This window comes from Arachis ipaensis, chromosome B4 (assembly GCF_059453495.1).
Source record: "Arachis ipaensis isolate K30076 ecotype BB chromosome B4, ASM5945349v1, whole genome shotgun sequence".
NCBI classification, from domain to species: domain Eukaryota; kingdom Viridiplantae; phylum Streptophyta; class Magnoliopsida; order Fabales; family Fabaceae; genus Arachis; species Arachis ipaensis.
In genome coordinates, this window is record NC_142439.1 from 89,227,155 (window position 1) to 89,241,535 (window position 14,381).

General features: G+C 39.3%; 1 non-coding gene across 1 annotated transcript; it reads left to right on the forward strand.

Moving 5' to 3' along the window:
* Window positions 1-233: 233 nt before the first annotated feature.
* On the forward strand, window positions 234-340 carry LOC148568301 (small nucleolar RNA R71). Its single transcript, XR_015882027.1, has one exon. It is a non-coding gene; the product is annotated as a small nucleolar RNA R71 (small nucleolar RNA).
* Window positions 341-14,381: the final 14,041 nt, after the last annotated feature.

Below are 14,381 nucleotides of genomic sequence, written 5' to 3' on the forward strand. Positions count from 1 at the left end.
ACATAGCCTTGTTTTATGCTAGAATAATGTCCAATGTGTCTAGTTCCATCACTCCTCTCTTCATGGTTCTTTCAGTGGAATAAAAATATTGATTGTTGGCCACTATTTCAATTAATTCCAAGGCTTCTTCAGTTGTCTTCATGTGCAAAGATCCTCCAGATGAGGAGTCCAATTAATTTCTTGAAGTAGAAGTAATTCCATCATGGAAAATCTGAAGTTTCACCCAATTAGCAAATATATCCAGAGAACACTTTCTAAACATCTCTTTGTACTTCTCCCAGGCTTCATAAAGGGATTCTCCATCTTTCTACATGAAAGTTTGGATATCATGTCTCAGATTTTCCAACCTCTGCGGTGGAAAGAATTTAGTTAAGAACTTATTACCAAATTATCTCATGTTGCTATGCTCTCCTTTGGTTGGGTTTTGAGCCACTACTTGGCTCGGTCCCTTCGAGACAATGTGAACAACCTCAATCGGTAGGCTTGAGGAGAAACTCCATTAGATTTGACTATGTCACAAATTTGCAAGAAGCTGGAGATGTGAAAATTAGGATCTTCTTGAGGACTCTCATTAAATTGGCAATTTTCTTGCACCAAGGTGATGAGTTGAGGCTTCAATTCAAAGCTGTTTGCCTTTATAGCGGGTGCTACTATACTGCTCCCACAATTCCCCATTGTGGGCTTGGTGAAAGATCCTAAAGCCCTCCTAGCATTGACATTAAGATTGTTGTTTCTATTATTTTCCATGTTGCTCTCTAGTTCTTCTTCAATTTCTTCTACTACCCTCTTGTTTCTAGCTTTCTTTCTCAATCGCTAGAAGGTTAGTTCAATTTCAGGATCGAACTGGAAAGGCTCCCCTTTTTTATTGTCCTGCAAAAACATAAAAACACCAAGAAAAGGTAGAATTTCCTAAGTCAAAGTGAAGGGAATTCCCAGTGAGGTAAATAACAAAAATAAAGAAAAGGTCTAATCTAGGTAATCAATTAACTGGTTTGTTGTTAATCTCAATTAATGCCCGGCAATGGCGTAAAAAATTTGATACGAAATTTTGCAAAATCACAACTTGACAAGTGTACCAAATCTTATCAACTAATACCATGGTGAGTGGGTTATCATTCCCACAATGATTAATGGACTGAGTAAGCAATGGTTAATTGATTATTCTAGTTAGACAATAAAAAACATGAATTGTAACGAATTCAATACTAAAACAGCAATAGAAATAAAAGTAGCAGTGAATGAGTAGAAAAAGTAATATAAGTAAAACGTTAAGCTTTTATAGATGCTAAGACTTTCAAGATAAATGCTTTTCACTTTCTATCTTAATTATGCAAAGAAGTATCTCACGGTGAACCTTAATTAACTAAACACAAATTCCTTGGTGATTAAAATTCTCTTTAACCTAATTAATTACTAATTCCTTAGTCAACATTTAAGAAAAGAGATTAAGCACGTTCACTGATTCAAAAACCACACAATTCTTAAACCTTAACCCTAGTTGATTTGATGTCATGTATCAAGCTAGTTTCAATACCCAGAGAACCATGAGAAGAAGTTTTCAAGCTTAATTATAAAAATCACTTTTCCAAGATGAATATAGAATTCAATTCAAATTCAAACTATTGTTTAATTTATTTAAATCCTTGTGATGAAAAAAGAAAGTTTGTTTCTTAAGAAAATATCAATGAATAAATCAAGAATAGAAAAGTAACAACATTAATCCATAAGAATTAGCAGAGTTTCTAACCTTAACAGAGGAGATTAGTTGCTCATAATTTAAATCACAAATTCAGAATTCAAAAGTGTAGGGGAGTAACTAGGTTCTCAATTCAGGATTTTCTAAACCCTTAAATACACCTAAATTAAAACAAATCAAAATATAACAATCAAACTTAATTAAAATAGAATCAAATAATATCTTTTTCTAATTAACTTTTAATCAAAAATTCATTCTCCATGTGATTAAGGACCAGGCTTTAGTAACTTCATTCATTAACATTTTTGGGCTTTCGGTGAACCTCCTAAGGACCTTGGTGTGTGAGCCAAGTGAGGCAAGTGGGACATGGATAAAGGGGCATGGCTGGACCTCCTTCAACGTGGGACATCTTTCATGAAGCAAGGAGGCCTAACATGAGACGTTGGAGGCTTCACGTGGGACATCTTCGTATGTCCTGGAAGGGGATCTGCTGGGCACAAGCCCAACGTAGGATGTGGGCATGGTGATGTTCGACGTGCCCGTGTGTGGAGGGAGCTAGGCGTGCAACGTCAGGACCTCAACGTAAGACGTCCATGCATGCAAGGAACCAACATGGGACGTGGACTTGTAGCGTGTGTGTGACATCATTGATCCTAAAGGCTTGGGGATTGTTGCCTCTAGGCCCAACATGGGACATTGGCTCCTCTATTGGCGACGTCTACAAGCTTGAGATGTTGGCTTGCCCTTAGTGTGCGACGTGGGAATTTTGGTGAAGAGGGATGTGCGACGTGAGTTCCACAAGTGGGACGTTTGCGAGCTAGGTGAAGAGGGACGTGTGACGTGAGCCCCCAAGTGCGACTTCTTCCATGGAGGAAGGATAAGGCCACTGGCCTTTGGCCCAATGTGTCGTTGGATGTGAGCTCCCCATGTGCAATGTCTTCGTTGAGGAGGAAGCTGGCGCCTATGGAGGTTGGCCCAGCGTGAGACATTGCATCCCCACATGCCACGTCATAGCTTGTATCCCTTCTCTGCTTTCAATGCTTCTCTATTTCTGCTTGTTCTCTGACTTGAGTGGTTCTCTATTTTTGCCAATGTTCTTATGAGAATCTTCAATAATCTCCTGCTATTGCGTCCACATCTTTAGTAGTTTTTATGATGTATTTCTTATGTGTTTCTTATATTCTCTTAAGTTTAAGTAATCTTCTCTCAATCTCATTAATTTCAAATATCCTTTTATTCTAAACATTTTGAAAAGTGTTTTTAAGGTAATACATGATTTAAAGATCAGAAAATCATGTAGCAAAGCATGGAGGATCAAAGGAGCAACAACACAAAGCTTCTCAAAAGAGCAAAGTGTTGTACGTACGCATGCCTCATGCGTATACACAAATATCAGTAAGTGCCTTTTTGTGCGTATGCACAAGTCCTCCAAAGTAGAATGGGCATCCCACGCTGAGCATATGCGTGACATTCCCTGGACACAAATTGCACTGGCGTGCAACACCCTAGCAAGCAATGCAAGGTCGTGCCACGTTCTATCTGAGATAACCAGGCATGCCACACATTGAAGGAAGGCATCCCACGCTGGAGCAGTGCGTGCCATGCCCAAGAAGAGAAATTTAGATTGTGCGTACGTAAGTCCCATGAGTACGCATGAATTGTGAAAGTTTGCCAAGTTGTGCATATGCACGCCTTGTGCATACGCATGAATCCAATTTTTGCCAGGGAATGTGCTACGATGTGAGCAAGCATGCCACGCCTTACAAAAGAACTTTTGCAAGAGCGTGCCATATTAATAACAAGCGTGCCACGCTTAGGAGAGGAAGTGTTCATTGGAAAACTGATTACCCACTGCCATTTGAGCATGTGCCTCCCTGCCCTCTTATGGACAAACAATTGTTGCAGTCTCTCATATGTGCATCTTACGATAGCTGAAATTGGTAAATATTGTGTACCCTTGAAAATTGCGTTGATGCACTTGGAGAGATTGGTTGTCATGTGCCCAGTCTTATTAAATCTAGCGGCCCAGTCTGCCATCTCACGCGATAGCGTCCTTAAAGCATCGATGTACCACTCGTACCTAGCCTTACTAGGACTATAAGCAGCATTAATGAGATATTGCTTGCTCTCAGAATACTTGAAATGAAACATGAAGTTTGTAGCCATGTGCTTGACACAATACGCATGGAACGCTTTAAGAGGCTTCCAAAGGCTCTCATTGGCTCTAAGTGCTTCCTTGATCGCTTGGATCTATCAAATATAATCAAAATCTCTTCTTGTTGTGTCACATGGTGTTTCAGGTTGGTATGGAAAAACGACCATGATTTCTAGTCTCAAACTCCACAATTGCAAATGCCACAGGAGGGATGTTACTGTTACTGTCTTTTGCAACTACAATTAACAACACACCCCCATATTTTCCATACAAGTGCATGCCATCAACGAAGACGAAGGGCTTACAATGCTTCAAAGCTTCAATAGAGGGAGGGTATGCCCAGAACAACTTATCAAACTAGGAGCAGTCGCACACCATCAAGTAACCATCATAGTACAGTACTGCATTGAGATCACATACCGTGCTAGGACAACAACTCTGCAATGCTTGGAGAAATCGTGGCACCTTATTGTATGACTCCTCCCAATCACCATATATCTATGCAATTGCTTTTAGCTTTGCCATCTAAACCTTCCTGTATGATGGTTTGAAGTGATAGCTCTATCTCACTGTACCTTGTAGAATAGGGATGGTAACTAATGGACTGTACTATATGAGGTGCATGGTGATTCTATATATGAGGTTGTTGTCCAACTGTTAATGATCTTGAGACATGATGGGGGCTAAACACGTGTGCGATCTGCCAATTTTACGTACCTCCCTAATGATTTGCAATATAATCGAATGATATTCCAACCAAAACAAGGATGACAAATATGATCATCCACTAAAAGACTATAACATTTACCAATATCCGAGATTCTATCGTAGGGTGACACAGAGACTCCAAGGACAACCATCAGTAAATTGCCGACAACGCACATGGTATTTTAACTAATTCGACTCGACAAACTCGGTACTCAGCACTTCTTCAAATGCTGTAGTTCTTCACGCCTTGTAGTATTACCTCTGATAAGTGAATATCTTATACCTTTTTTCATAGCATTTTCATAGTGGTTTTAGTTATATTTTATTAAGTTTTAGTATGTTTTAGTGCAAAATTCAGCTTTTGGATGCTACTTTGAGTTTTTGTTTTTTTTCTATGATTTTTGGAGATTTTTGGGCGACATTGGCAAAGTCTTGTTCAGAGACGAAGAAAGGATAGCAGATGCTGTCAAATCCTGACCTCCGCCTATTCCAACGAGCATATCTTGAGCTACAGAAGTCTAATTGATGTAGTCTCAACGACTTTGGAAAGAAAACTTCTAGAGTTTTCTAGAAATATACAATAGTCTATACTTCTCTTCCAGAACAATTGCCAAAACTGGTGTTGAATGTCCACATCTGGAGTTCAACGCCCAAGAAAAACCAACCTCCCAAGTTGAACGCCCAAAACTGGCGTTTAACGCCAGCTAGGGAGCAGAGGGCAGCGAGTTCACCCACTAATGGGCGTTCAACTCCCATTCTCCAAGTTGAACGCCAAGCCTAGACCGAAGCACACAACCAAAGTGGGGCCCAAAGTGGATTTTAGCACTCCTTAGACTTTTCTTATTTTATTTTTGTAATTCTTAAATTAAATTAACATCTTTTAGGGTTAGCATTTACTATTTAAATAGGAGATCACTTAGGTTATAGACATTCATCATCAGACAGATCTTTTTTATTTTCTGTAAAGTTATGAGCAACTAAACCTCCTATGTTAAGGTTAGGAGCTCTGATTATTCCTATGGATTAATATTATTACTTTTTCTTTAATATATGTTTGATTCCATTCTATGATGTATTATCGTTCTTCATCTAAATGAATTTGGGGTGGAACGGAAGTATGATCCCTTATTCTACATGAGTTCTTGTGAGTCCCTGACCGGATAGTATTGAGCTACAGCTTGAGAATACATCACCTAAACTGCAAATTGCCTGGGCTAATTAGATATGTGACATAAAATCCTGTTAGCTTTGGATGATGGAGGTTTCTGCAGCGCTAAGGCTAGAATACTGAGCTTCATTCTCCGATCCAAAAGATTTGACCTTGTCTGTGGTACTTTAAGTAGGATCAAGAGAGTTTGAATTGTGTAAGCTTTATCCTCGTTCAAATTAAATGACCACTGACCCTGGCGTTTGATATGGATTAGAGGAGATTAATTGACCACTGACCCTGGATTTAATCACTTACAGCTTTGCCATAGAATGAATCATTCATTGTTAATATAGTCGGTAAGAGGTACAAATCCAGAAGGATAAACATCTCCAAAGCCTTAACTGACTTCTCATTATTGTTTCTACACCAATTTTGTACTGCTCTCTTTATTATTTTGTTTTTTGTGCCTACAATAAGAACTCTCTTTTCTAATTGTCTGAGTAAGTTCTGCAAGATAACTTTGCTTGCTCAATCCAACAATTCTCGTGGGATCGACCCACACTCACCCGAGGTATTACTTGGATGACCCGGTGCACTTACTGGTGAAGTTGTGCGAGTTCAAATTTTGCGCACTAGCCTCTCTGCTTCTAAATCTGTGACCAACCTTAAACTCCACGCCTTCATCGATGTTATAATCATCTACCCCCATGTTGGAAAATGGAGTTACCTTGTGCATCGCGTCCAAATCCAAAGTATGGTAGTGGCTAGGTACAGCTGATAATTCCATAATTGGTTTCGGAGTAGGCAAAAGGTATCGAACTTATCACCAACAGGAGTCTCTGGTATGAACTCATCCTCATCATCATTGTTAAAGGAACTACTTTTGTGGCTATCAGCAACATATTCTTCATCGGACTCCTTACCGTCAACGTCCATGTCTACCATTGGACTGGCACAGTGCAAAGGTCGTGGTGCAAGAGGTGGGTCATCCTAAAAAAATTCAAACTGTCAAAACCACCACTACTAACATCACGAACCTCCATAGAAAGCTCCATCACTTGTTCAACCATGATTCTCCCGTGGGCATCAAATATTAGGCGCACATACTCATTGCCATCGAGCCAGAATAGACGAAACCAAAATACACCACCTCTCATCGGTGCTTGCATCCTATACCCAACTCTTTCAACCTCTTTTCTCTCCCCGCCACCGACGTGCATCAATATCAGACTCTTTAACTCGGACAAAGAATTTTCTCTCCAAGTGCGCAGTAGCATAGGATTTTCACACTCATATATAACCTCACTATCACTGTTTCTCATGTGATATTTGGGATAAACCGTCACAATAAAAAAACCACTACCACTAGACATTTTTACTAAATTTTTCAAAAAAAAATGGAAGAGAAGAAGGATTAAGATGTTTGTGGAGAATACTAATGGTTTTATGATCCTTTTATAGCTGATTAATTTTTGTCGTACTATATCTCGTTTACAATGTCAAAGTTTTAAGTTAGCATGTATCTCATTTACAGTGTAAATGTAATACGTGGAGTTTGTTCTTTTTCACATAATACATGTACACACATGATACGTGGACCTGGGTTTGTGCCTTATCTTGTTTACAGTATAAACAAGATAAGACATATTACAAAAATCAGTAAAACCTCTCCAAATTACTTATTTCACTAATTAAAATATTTATTTTATTTATTTAAAAAATCCTCATTTTTGTTATGTCTTTTATTCTTGGTTTTTATTTCCTTATCAGACTCAATAATATTCTAGCAATTAGGCAATGTCATTAAAGACTCTTTGGAATTTTCAAATTATATATTTTGCTAATATAATTGAATTAGCATAAGTATTACTAGCAAAAGAAATAGCTTTTTCTGAGTGGACTATTGATAAGGTAGATGACTTTTCAAAAATTTCAAATTATATATGTGTTGCCAAGTAAATTTTTATAATTATTACAAGCAAATGAAAAAGCTTTTTCTCAAGGACAATTATAGTATACAGATGCTTTTGTACATATATTCTCTTAGAATGAATGTCATGCAGGCACATGGATTTATGCTGATAGTAGGGGAAGCAGCTTGCAGAGGGTGCTGCAGGGGGTATGTTAGCTAGATGTTGACTAAGGGGCAAGCCGGGATGAGAATGACGTGAGGGGTTAATGAGCTCGTATTTGGCCCATTAATGGATGCCTACTAGACACTTTTGTTGAACGGGCGAATGGATATTTCAATGCTTGTATTTTATATGTGGTTTTGGCAATCCGAAAAAGAACATGGAGAGTTGGGGTTCTGATTTCTGGGAACATATGTATATACCCAACAATTTTTATTGACCCCATTTTTTAATTTATTATCTCAAATTGATGTGTACTTAATAATTATTGTTATGACCCAAGGTGGTTCAGAGTGATAGAGAACGGTGACGAGGCGACAGACGGCGGCAGAAGCTCTACTCAGCAGAGGTACACCTAGACGACAGACTCGGAGATCGAGAAAGGAGCTGCCACTGGTGATTGTGGAAAGGGTTTTGTGGTGCGCAAAATTGAACTCCGTAAACTTTGCACAGATGAATCGGCAAGTGCACCGGGTCGTCTAAGTAATACCTCAGGTGAGTGAGGGTCGAATCCCACGGAGATTGATGCATTCAGCTTGCAATGGCTATCTTGGAAATCTTAGTTAGGCGGATAGAAAAGATAGTGGCTGTGAAAAATGTATAAAAATAGAATATGGAAAGAATGACTGAATTGGTGTGAAAACAGTGATAAAAAATTGGTTGAGGCTTCGGAGATGCTTCTTCTTTCTGAATCAACTTTTCTTACTGTCTACTCCAACAATGGATGAATCATTCCATGGCAAATTGTAAGTGATTAACACTGGGGCTAATGGTCATTAATCTTCTCTACTTCAGATCATACGCCGATACTAATGGTCATCCAATCCGAACGAGGGTGAAGTTCTAGCAATTCAATCCCTGGTGATCCTACTCAAAACGCCACAGACAAGGTCGGATCTTCCGGATCTGAGAATGAAGCTTTATGATTCTAGTCTATACCACAAAGGCCCTTATCGCCCTATACCTCGGCTGAACAGATGTTCCCATGTCCCCATCGAAGTCGTGAATTAGCCATCTATGAGATGTATAATCAAGCTTGTGATTCAATGCTATCTTGCTAGAGACTCGCAAGAATCCATGTAGAAAGCGGGTCATACTCTCGTTCCACCTGGTTTCATTAGTTTGAAGAACGAAGATACATCTTAGAAGGGAATCAAACATAGATTGAAATAGAAACATTAATATTATTAATCCACGAGAATCAGCAGAGCTCCTAACCTTTACCTAGGAGGTTTAGTTGCTCAAAGTTTACAGAAAATAATAGTAGTAATGTGTCTGTGCTTCTCCCCTCCTGTGAGGCATAATCCTCAGGAGAAAAGAAGTCTCTTATTTCTAATAAAATACTAGACCTAAAATATGTTACTCATAATTAAAAATTACAAAAATATGATAAACTAAGCTAAAGGGTGCGAAAATCCACTTACGGGCTCATTTGGTGAGTATTTGGGCTGAGCTTGGGGTGAATCAACGTCCTAGTACTCCTCTTGGGGCGTTAGACATCGAGTTTGATCCCTTTTGGGCGTCCAAATGCCAAGCTTGCTCCCTTTGGGGTGTTGAATGCCAGAAAGGGGGTATTTTGGGCGTTCAACGCCCGTTTTGGACCTTAATATCCAAAAACAAATATAGACTATTATGTGTTGATTGAAAGTCCTAGAAGTTAGCTTTCCAAAGCCATTAAGAACGCATCAATTGGACCTTGGTAGCTCCAAAAATGCTTGTTTGAATGCACGGAGGTCAGGAGTTGACAACATCTGCAGTCCTTTCTTTGCCTCTGAATTAGACTTTTCCAAAACGTGCAAGATTCATCCAAAAATCACCAAAAATCATAGTAAAACCACAAAGACTCAAAGTAGCATCCAAAAAGTAATTTTTGCACTAAAACCTACTTTACATAATAAAACTTAACAAAACATACTAAAAATACTAAGAAAATAGTGCTAAAAAGTGTATAAAATATCCGCTCATCAGTTCGAGACTTCGAGCACGGCAATGGCCAGACGACAATAAAAGCAACTGATCGCGATGATAGAGGAAGCATGGCTGAGCAAACGAAGAAAAGACAACAGACAACAAGCTCGAGGAAAAAGACGCTGGTGGTCATGGACGGCGAGCAGAACGATGGGCGATGCTTCAGCAAGAAGGGCCAACAGTTCAAAGAAATAGCATCGTATTCTCTTTGGCAAACACTGTCAGAAGCAGACTCGATTGGAGAGAGAACCAACAAAGTCAAGCAATAAAGATGTCGCCGGCAATGGGCAAGGATCTGCGACTGCTACACCAAGGCCAAGGCGCAGTAACTGGCGGTGAAGAGGCAGTGGAGCAGCAACAACATTCTCACGGCGTCCCCCGCCCAATTGTACCACGTGTATCCACTCCAACCACAACGTCTCAATCAACTGACTCCATAGTAGCAGCAAACAAGACCCTTCGACAGTACAATACCCTGTGATGGCTGAGTCTAATCAATATAGTGTCAGGGACATTCTTCATAAGGATTAGGTTCAATTCAATTATGAGAGGGGAAAGTGGGTGTATCGGTAATGTTTGAATTAATGGGTGGTATATGTGTATATTTTTGGGTCTGATCGGTCTTTTCCAACCCTAACCCATGATAAAAAAAAAAAAAGAGCTTAGTTTGAGACTCTAAGGAGAATGAGAATTGAGTGAGTAGGAGGTTGCTGTTTTTTGGCTATTGTCCTCAGTACAACCACACATCAATACTCTCACTATTTCTTTCATTGGTCCATATAGGTCCATTAAAGCTTCAAAAAAATAATTTCATATCATTTTATTAAATTTATTCTTTTATAATACAAAAGGTCCAAAAGAACCCAATTACAGCAGAAAGGTCCGTCAGCGATGAACCGAGAATCCAAAACTCACTAATGGCTCACCTGTTTTAACTAAACACTCAAGTCAAATGTGATTTACCAAATTGTTCGTTAAAAGGGGACAAAAAGTCTACATGTCACAAAATAATTCACTCAAAAAGATAATTATATATCTATACCAAGTTAAATATGTATAGTAGAATGATTGATGCCTAGGCATCTTAGGCTAGTTTCACAAGCCATTTTCATTAGTTGTTATTTGGTTTCATGCACTTTCTTAGGCAATAAGTAAGCAATTGGATGAGAAATATATGCATGTCTTGATTTAATCAAACATTGTTAATTATGAGCATTCTCATGAGATTGATGCAAGAATTACTTATTGCAATAAATAATGCATTATCTTATGATTATGGCAAAGCTTTGATGCATTTTGTTTGGTTGATGACTGATAAACCCCGTTTTTAGGGTTTATCATGCATAGAATCTATGGGTTTTATCAATGATCTTCCACACTTATTCATATAAAACTGCGTGATTTTGTGTTCCTTGTCCCATTTTGCCTCTTAGATGAAAATATGCTTCTTTTGCATCAAAATTGATATATTGTAATCCTCTTCCATTACTATTAGATGCCTTGATCCGTTTGTTAAGTGATTTCAGAAGTTACAGGGCAAAAATGGCTAAGAGGAATGAAGGAAGCATACATGAATGGAAGGAGCATGGAACAAATTAAAGAATTGGAGTTTGGACATGCACGCGCACGCGCACTGTACACGTATGCGTGGATCCGCTCATCCAGAGCCAGCGCAGTGGAGCCGAGCGAGGAGCCGGCGCGCTTATATGGCTAGCCCATATTCCCTATGACGCTCGCGCGCACCTTACGCCTGCGCGCAGATCGCAGAAGACCCCAGGGACGCGTACGCGTGCAGTGCATGTACGCGTCGATGTGCGTACATGATTTTTTAAATAGAACACGTGTCCAGTGATTTCAAGGGGTTCCTAGGCCCTGTTTTGGAGCAGATTTTGCAGGGAAAAGCTTAAGAAGACCAAGAATGAGAAGTGGGAGAAGGAATGAGTCATAATTCTAGATATTTTAGGGAGTTAGTTATATTTTATTTTAGAGAGAGAAACTCCAACTTCTCTCTAGGATTTCACTTCTTCCATTGTAATTCTCCTTTGATTTCTTGGTGAGATCCATTGCTAATTTACTTTTTCTTTGGTACAAGTTGTAGATCTACTCTTCTTCTACTCTTAATTGATGCTCTTTTGATTCAATTTCTTAAATCTAGATTTGGTTCACTTTGTTACTTTGAATTTGGATTAATGAATTGTGCAATTTCATTCAATTCCTTGATTGTTGATGATTGTTTGGATTAGATAGCTTTAATTCAATTCTTTTCTCTCAATTGAATCATGTTTTCTATAATTGCCTACTAATTGTTTGTGATAATGACAACCTTAGCTATGGAGTAGATTTCTCTTACTTGGCTTAGGGGTTGAGTTATTGGAGACACTTGAATAGTAGATATCAATTGTAGATTATGAATTGAAAAGTTGCTAATTGACTTGGAGTGCACTAAAGCTAGACTTCCTTAGGGTGAGACTAGGACTTGTGACTCAAGTTAGTTACTCTCACTTGACTTTCCTCCATTGTTAGGGGGTTAACTAAGTGAAGCAATAATCAATTCTTATCTTAATTGAAGGAAACTATAATGATGGAACTTCCAATGCTTATCCTTGGCCAAGGCTTTTATCTCAATTAATTGTTGTTTGCTTTGGTAGCTTGAATTCTTACACCCACTCTCAAAACCATAAAATCTTTCCTAATCAATGATGCGCATTCTAAGGCAATTCCTAGGGAGAACGACCCGGGATCAATACTCTCGGTTATAGATTTTAGAATTGTTTGATGCGGTATTCGCGTGTTGGTTAGACTATACTCACGATCGAATTCATTGCTAGTTTCTAACCGGCATGAGAGTATTTCCGTTCATCAAAAAAATGGCGACGTTGCCAGGGAGTTACTTATGTGTGCCATTCTATTGGTTAGTGTAAATATGTTAATATGTGAATATTTGCACTTCTCTCTTGATTGATTGTTTGTTTGATTGTTACATAAGATTAGATTTTGCTTAGATACCAATTGATGTAATGAGCTTCTTCTCTCCTTCATTGTATGACGCGTTCACTACCAAATTCGAGCTTAGCACCATTTAATTCGAAAATTGAAAGAATTTTACTTCATATTAGGCAAGCTCAGAGGCGGTTAGCCTTTGAGGAAGGTGAAAAAGTTTTTACCGATTCACCAACCGCATCATCGTCATCCAACGAAGGCACTAATTACTCTTCCGTTGATACTACTAATAGTTCTTCTTTTGATCTAGGTTTTGACAACATGGCCGCTCCAAGGAGAGTTACTCTCAAGGAAGCGGGTGCACCGGATTTTGTTTTCCAACCTCTACATGTGCTTTATCTCAACTTGAATGCAAAATTTGAACTCAAGACCGCTCTCATCAATCTCTTACCAAAGTTCCATAGACTTCCCGCACAAGATCCAATTAGACACCTCAAGGACTTTCATGGTGTATGCTCGACTACTAGGCGGGAAGGATCTGATGAAGTGGCTATATGGTTGTTTGCCTTCCCTTTTTATCTTGAGGGAAGAGCCAAGGAGTGGTTCTATACCTTACCTAGTGATGTTGTGTCCGATTGGGACTTGCTTAGAAGAGAATTCCTTGATAAATTCATGCCCGTAGAAATGACGGACAAGCTAAGGAAGGAGATCTCATGTATTGTACAAGGCGAGATGGAAACTTTTATGAATATTGGGAACGGTTTCATAAATTACTTGATTCATGTCCCAACCACATGATTGACACTCAAGTCTTGCTTAGCTATGTGTGCCAAGTCATGAGGGAGCAAGATAAGAATTTGTTGGATGCTTCAAGCAATGGTTCTTTGTCAAAGTATAGGACGGTGGAGGAGGCATGGCAACTCATTACCGACTTAGCCGAGTCCACTCAACATGCTAGACGGAGAGTCAACCGTCCAAAGACCGTGAATGAAGTTTCCTCTAGTGGTGAGACTGCTACCCTTACTAAGACCTTGTGTGAGATGACAAGCCTTCTAAAACAACTCCAAGTGAATCAACGACAACCTCCATCCCAACAACAACCACTACCTCCTCAAAACCAATAATGTCAACAATTGGTCCCCCAAAAAGTGTGTGGCATTTGCTCATGCTACTCCCACTACACGGACGAATGTCCAAGTCTCCAAGAAGATAACACTCTAGCGGCTACCCATAACTTTTATGATCGCCCCTACTATGAACGTGCTAATCAAGGATACCATAACCAAGGGAGTAACAACTCTAGTCAAGGAGGAATGGACAATGGGGGCAACCAAAGGTGGAACAACAACAATCCATAAAACCGCTATTCACAAAACCCTCCAAACCAACAACCAAATCAAGGAAGGAACTATCAAACCTACATACCACCTCATAGACAACCACTTCCACCCAACCAACCCCAAGCACCACAAATCACTTATCCCTCCACATCTCTAAATCAAGATGACACACTCCGGTCCATACTCCAAGGACAAAAAGAACTCCAAAACACACTCAACTCAAGTCTTAATGGTCTTACTTCTACCCTCCAAGCTCTCATTACTCGCATGGAGCCACCTTCTACTCCCACTC